This window comes from Manis javanica, chromosome 2 (assembly GCF_040802235.1).
Source record: "Manis javanica isolate MJ-LG chromosome 2, MJ_LKY, whole genome shotgun sequence".
In the NCBI taxonomy this organism is placed as follows: Eukaryota; Metazoa; Chordata; class Mammalia; order Pholidota; family Manidae; genus Manis; species Manis javanica.
Window position 1 is genome coordinate 204,501,022 of NC_133157.1, and position 7,602 is coordinate 204,508,623.

A 7,602-nucleotide genomic window follows, 5' to 3' on the forward strand; every position below is an offset into this window, starting at 1 on the left:
TCTAAGTACTTTATTCTTTTTGATGCTATTTGTATTTACTTGCTCTTTTAATTTCACTAGTATGTGGAAATAGATTTGATTTTTGTATGTTGATCTTTGTTCTAAATCCTTGCTAAGCTCATTAGCTTTCATAGATTGTGTATGTGTGTGTGAATAATTCTTAGGATTTTGATACATTTCCATATTGCTTGTGAATAAAGTTGCAAAACCAGGTACCTTTTCTCTCTTTATCTTGCCTGGTTGGCTGATTGCACTGGCTAGAAGTTCATGTACCATACTGAGTACAAGTGGTGAGCAAGAGTGTTTTTCCTCACTCCTGATTTTAGGGAGAAAGCATTTTTCTTTCACCTTCCCATGTCTAGTAGCTTTTTATAGGTGCCCGTTTTAGTTGAAGAAGTTCACCTCTGTTTATTGTTTGAGAGTTAGTTGAGTGTTTTCCAAAAGCTATGCCTGTTTTATCTTAGGCCCACTCTGACTCTATGCAGAGTGCATTAAAACGTACTTTGCTCTTGACTTTGGTCTCTCGCCTGACTCTATCTGACTTCCCTGTGACTCCGAGCCCAGTCCTTTCCTTCCTGACACATCTACTGTGAGCGTACTCCTTTCACCAAGTCTCTTCATATTATCTTGCATTTAGGTCCACTAAATGTTATCTTTACACGTTAATATGTTGTTCTTGTCCTCCATAGTGTCAAATATGCCAGTAAAAATCATTATTAAAAAGAAAGCTGTAATGTGAGGTGAGGTTTCCTATGGATGAAGAAACATTTAGTATATATGAAATAAGTAGGAAGGAATACACTAAAATCTAATGGTAGTTATGTATCATCAATTTTCAATTTTATTATTTTAATATTTTAAATAGGTTAAATCATCATTATTTCAGCAAAGAACACCCCTACAACTCTTGTCCAAATGCTATCATCCCCCTATGGATAATTTTTTCACAGATTTTACCACTCTTTTTTAATTGAACTGGAGTTGACATACAATATTATGTTAGCTTTGGTGTACAGCACAGTGATTCAACATTTACATACATTACAAAGTGCTCACCACAACAAGTCTAGTTACCATCTGTCACCATACATAGTTATGACAATATTATTGACTACATTCCCTAGGCTACCCCTTACATTCCCATGACTTACTTATTTTATAATTGGAAGTTTGTACGTCTTAATCTCCTTCACGTATTTCATACGAAATATTCTTTTCTCTATTCTGTTGCATTGATCTATATTTCTGTTTTTGTGCCAACACAATACTATAGCTTTACAGCAGCATGGTTTTAAATTCGTAAGCATGATACCTCCAGCTCTGTTCTCCTTTCTCAAGATTGCTTTGACATTTTTACCCACTTTTTAAAAGCTATCTCACTTCCTTTATACATCTAAATTGCTTAGGAATATTAAATGTTAGGAGCAGATTAAAATAGGTTAATACAAAATGTATCATAGTGGAGATATAATGCCTGGTAGTGTCACCTAGGAAAACTTTTCAAGGTGTGTAAACAAGTAAAGCTTAAGAGAAATCAAACATTTAGCTTTACCATATCTGTGATGTGTGTTGCAATGCTAACAATTTTCCCATAGATTTGGAGTACCTTTTGCTATCTAAATATGCCTATATTGTTTAGTTGGTTTATAAAAGATAGCAAGGGAAAAATTGTCATGCTCCGTATTTCAGTTAGTGTTGGGCAGGGAACTAAGATATGGCAGTGATGAGTAAGAGGGAATATTCAGTAGCAGTAAGGTTGGAACCAGAGGGAAACATGAAATCATAAGCCATAGGTATTTGTCAACATACTGGAAATATATTGACCTTCCGCGAGACTAAAGAGGTATTTAAATAACCGGTAATTTTAATGACTAAGGCAGCTATCTGTATTAAATTTGGTTTCTTCACATATAAAGCTATTTGAACTATGGCGTAAAAGTACACATGAGCCCCCAGCCCTTTCCATATTGTGCTTGTGATTTATTACTACTATTTTTCAAAGTTTGGAATATTTTGAGTCTTTGAATTATTCACCATCTGTTTGTCTCCTTTGAGTCACCATTTGCTCTATTGTTGCTCAGAAACCAATTTGCTGGTATGATATTCCAAAGTTTACTATGTGGCTACACTACTACACATTGGAGTTCAGAAAAATATGTCTCTGAAGCTCAATTTACATATTGAACCAAAATGCAGTTGTTTAGAAAGTACAGAATGGTTACTGTTCTAAAGTGGGTCTACCCGAGTCCAAAGAGATTTGATATAATCAGTGATCAATTCCATGCAAGGAGTATAAATTTCACATAGACTAACACTAACAGCTTGCAGGGACTTTAATGAGTGAGTTCCCATGTCTTTTAGGATCCATACAAATATGCAGCATGATAAATGAGAAGAACTGAAAAATATATGCACAGTCTTCATAAGGTAATTACCCAAGGGGAGGTTACATTAAAATAGGTATTTTGTTCAACTTTTAAAGTAAATTCACATATTTTTACTTTAAAAATGGTAATGTATATGAAATACTGCCTAAGTATAAAATCACTGTTCAGGTGTTTTCACTACAGTGAGGGGATATGAGAATATTCAATTTAATAATTTGGCAAGTTTCAAAAGGTCACAGTAACCTTGAGTTGGCAGTTGACATGAATAATTTTCATATGCAGTTGTGTAAACCTAATTTGGGCATAAACTCAAATTCTGAGAACTCATAATTTACTTTCTGTTGAAACCAGCACCTCAGTAATAGTATATGATACGACAGTATTATCTGAGTAACATTTGTATGTGAGACATCAGCATGGCTAAAAATATTAGATGGAAAACTGAACTTCTTTCCCTAAAGAAACATAGAAAATAAGTATACTCTCAACAATTTGTCTATTCTTTTTCAAAACTTTCACAAAATTATACAAATGTAACTGTCCAAAGAAAAACAAAGTGTTGTTTTTACTATAAGAGAGATGAAGTAACTGCACATCAAATTTCACTGGTAGAATGTTTCTCAAATATGAACAGTTAACCAAATAATGATTTATTCAAAAGGATAATTATGATTGTTATTTGTATGAGCCATAATAGCCCATTTACACAGTGTTAGAAGCTTACTGGACATACTCTGTGTCTAATTTGTGTAACCAGGATGAGGGACCAGGATTTAGGCTGTACATACTATGATGTTGCTATTTCTGAGACATTAAATCCTCCAGAAATGTCAGCTCTACTGTTTATATCATTTGTGATATTCAGTGGTCTTGCTTGTTTTCCAGCTTTTGGGGTTGCATCTTTCCAAGGCAAATTTATATCGTTTACCTAGCACACACTTCTCTTAGAAAAGAGATAGGATATATTGCAAATCCTGTTATCAACTCCAGTGTTACCACAAATTTCTAAATGACAGGTCTTCCAATTAGATTAATAAAAGTGATCTCCAAAAATTGTACAAACTGACAAAACGTATTCTAGTTTATACATTACCTCATTTTATTTCTTGTAACCATTTTATTTGGGGGTGGAGGAGATGGGTGAACCAGCATCTCTTTTATTCTTCAAAATGGAAAGGCAAAAAAGACAATAGTTTATAAGCCTGGCTTCAACAATTTGATTTGTTTTCAAATACAAAGAATCTTACACACACACCCCTTATATGTGTTAGTTTCCAAAGATAGTGTGAAACCTACCTATCAGTCCCTACATGTGCTTTTGTTACCTGCCATCAGGAGTGAGAATGCTTCTCCTCCCTTGAATCTGAGTGAGTCCTGTGACTGCTTTGTCAATAGAATGTGGACAAAGTGAGGTTTGGGGGCTTCTAAGCCCAGGCATTGAGAAGACTTAGCAGCCTCTGTCACAGAGCCCCAAGGTGCCATGTAAGAACTCCCAAGTTAGCCTGCTAGAGAGAGCCACATGAAGAGAATTTGGAAGTTTAAACACAACACAGAAGGCACATAGAGTAGTACAGAAGCACCAAACATCCAGACCCAGGAAACATGCCCATAACCATCCGACTGTATCTATATGAGAGACCTCATGCTAGATCTGTGAAACAGCCTTTCAGCTCTGTTCTGGCCAACCTACAGAACCATGAGATAAAATATAATGGTTGTTGGTTAGGCCACCAAAGTTTGAAGATATTTGTTATTTGACAGTATTGAAGTAAAAATAGAATTTGTTATATAGAAGTGTCATTTTATAGTTGCAAAAAAACATAAAATGTATGCCATTCATTTTTTGGGACTATGTGGTGAGTAGAAGCTGGAAGCACCTTGAGAGACTATTAGCTTGAAGAAAGGAAGGAAATTATTACTCGAGCTGGGAAAGAAGGGGTCTTAGTTAAATAAAAGCAAAATAATTAACAAAACAGTTAACCCAGCCATCACAAAAGATTGAATGTGTACCTAAAGATGTTGCTGGTCTGGCTAAAGAGATTTCTAGGCAGAATTTTCATAGTGTGAACTGTTTTTGTTTTTTGTTTTTTTGGTTTGATTTAGGAAAAAAAAAACCGATCAGTGAAGTACAGGAGAAGCCAGATGAGCTAAAAGTAGAACTCAATTTGGCAGGATAATTTAGTGAAACATAAAGAAGTAAGAATGCTTTGGCTTCAAAAATAAAACTGGGTTGTTCTGTTTTTCTAGAAGGCCAAAAAGAAATAAAGTAGGAAATACCCTCAGAGTAAAGGTCAAATTTAGGCCAATGCCAGTAAAACCTGACCTCAGTGTAAATCTTATGCCTACGATTAGTGCAAACCCTTTTGTTAAGCCTTAGAAAAATATCATTTGTTAGTACTAGGCATTTTCACCTAGGAAAAAAGGGCTCTAGGTCAAAAATAAGGTTTTCAAGAATATTAAGGTCATATTACCTCAGAAGCCTCACAGAAGATCCAAGGTAAAGAGTATGACTTTGAAAGAAATATGAGAGGTATTTTTTTTAACCTAAAGGAATTTATTATAATTTGATACATAAAAATCCAAAGGAATTGTATCATGTTGGACTGAATGGAACAGTCATGATTCATAATGAAAAGACCTCCAAAGACCTCCTTGGGCCCTCAAAATCTGTTAGCAGGATGCAGGCTGAAAGTGCTACTAAACTGCAAACATAAGTAATTTTTTATATAAAAGTGAGGTTAACTTAGAGGGCAAAGTAAAATCCAGGAGGACGGTACCAACGTCTAAGGGAAGCCATGTCAATGGAGTTGGAAAATCTAATCAATGAACTAGATAATATGTTCTCAGCTGGATATGAAAATTGCTATGAGATATTTATTCCTCTTTTCCTACCACTTTCCCCTTATTTGAGTGAGAGCCAACTATAGATTCTCTGCCCCTACTCACTGTTGTATGTTGAGAGAATGGGGTAAAAAAAATTGTTTGTATTTCTGAGATCTTCACTCAAAAGGGACACTATCCAAGGAGGTGAACCTGAGAAATCACATCAGAAGAACCTCACCCACACTGGTCTTTATTTAACTAGGGAATTTTAGAATTCAAGCTGATCCTGTAAAGAGATATTTTTGGTGTTCTAGTAAGGGAATGGGTATATTTGGCATATAGAAGGAAATTGTTATAGGCAGAGGATGAATGGTCTCAAAACTTCTATCCCTGGCAGCATGCAAATGACACTCCTTCTATCAGGAGGTAGAACTCAGGAGTCTCCACTGGAATCCAGGCTAGAGTGACTAAGTTGACAAGAAGAATGCAGAAGAAGTAGCATTTGGAAGGTCTGAATCCAGGCATTAAGATCATTAAGACAGCTTACTCTTCTTCACTCTTGGAGCTTTAAGACATCATGCAGGAAATCCAGGCTACCCGGTAAATAGAAGTCCATATGATGAAGTACCAGCTATAAAGAAATGCTGCTTGGTGAAGTACAAGTTTACAAACAACCACCTTCAGCTGTGAGACCAGTTCCTGTATGACTGCAGCCATGTGAGAGACCTACCAGATCAGCAAAGAAGTCATCCAGCTGAGCCCCACCCAAACTGCAGTCTATAATACAATGGCTGCTCTAAGTCAGATGTTGACAGCTGTTTTTGGCAGAGGGTCACATATTGAATATTTTAGGATTTGTGATCCATATATGTATGGAACCTTTCTTGCAACCCTTTAAAAGTTTGAAATACATTCTTATGTAACAGGTCATACAAAACCAGGCCACAGGCTGTAGGCAGTACTCTGTCAACACCTATTTTAAGCCATTAAGTCTTCAACTGGCTTATTATGGAACAGCATGTAACCAAACAGTATATAATCATATTTAAATTAAGGGACTTAAATTTAGCAGCCTATTTAAGAGTATACAGACATAGTAGAATAACAAAATTTCATTGTTTTTAAAGTAAAGAAGGTAATATTCTTTGATCTGATTTCTCAAACAATAATACACAAGATAAAAGTATTGGAAAGTAAATAACCACTAATTCACTAATTCTGGGAATAAAAGGTAGCATTACAAGTTTTATTTTAAATATATTCTAGTCATTCAAATATACTATGAGTCTCTGAGTTTCAGCTTGCCACCCATATATTGTAGAACAATTATTTAACAAACATATATGCTTTATTTTGACTTGCTAAAATCATCATCGTGTTAGCTCACAAGAACCTTCAAACTCACACACATACCAGTGGTGTATGTGTAACTCTGTTACTTATTTGTCTTGTTATAAAATTATTTGTCTTCCTATAAAACTAATTATTGAGTACCTTGAGTACCTATTTTGGGCTATAGCAGTTGCTTAGTACTTACGTAGGGAATAAATAATAAAATGTTTGCAGTATGTACTTTGATAGAGAAAGTGATTTAAAAGGAATAAGATGCACATAGTTAAAAGCTGGGAATAAAGTAGGATACAATTTTTAATATGTATTTATATCCACATGGTCATTTTCATAGAGTACTCAGAATATTTACCAATTGACTGAAAATAAGGTGAGACAATTGGATGTCAAGTGAATGTTATGATTGGGAATTTAGAAAAGGCATATTTATTGCTAAACTTTTAGAAATTTGATTTGTTAGTGATTTTCTGTATGTATTATTTTTGGTATAGATATAATCAGAAAAACAAATATTTCTGAAATATTCAGAAAAACTAATTTGTCTCATTAGCATCCAAATTTTTGGTTGTAAAGCAAAATATTGGAGATATACATATATAGAACATCAATAAAAAATATATATATTGATAAAAATGGAAATTGAGATGTTTCTAAGAGGAAATATAGAAAACACTTAAAATATTTTTATCATAAGTGAAGTCCAGAATTACTACGTAAGTTCTGTTCTGTCTTTGATGTGTGTTAACTCAAGTGTACAAATAAGCAAAACTTGATTCACAAGTCTTCATTTGGAATTTTTGTTGAATGTCTATTTCTTAAGTATTTAGTGACAAGGCCGTTTCATTCCCTTGTCATAAATAAGTAGCAATACAACATGCCAGCTATTTTTGTTCAACACTGTTGTTTATTAGTTTGCACTGTTATGTCCCTGTAACATCAATTTCACTTTGGTGCTTCCCTGATAAACATGACAAATTGTAGGTGATCCTTTTCCTACATTCTCTAGCACATATAAAAATGCAAATATTCCAAATTCCTATGT

General features: G+C 34.4%; 1 protein-coding gene across 2 annotated transcripts in view; it reads left to right on the plus strand.

The window, feature by feature from the left end:
• Nucleotides 1–7,602, plus strand: part of LOC140848000 (serine/threonine-protein kinase TAO1-like) — a 398,025-nt gene that overhangs the window by 142,423 nt on the left and 248,000 nt on the right. The window lies entirely within an intron of this gene.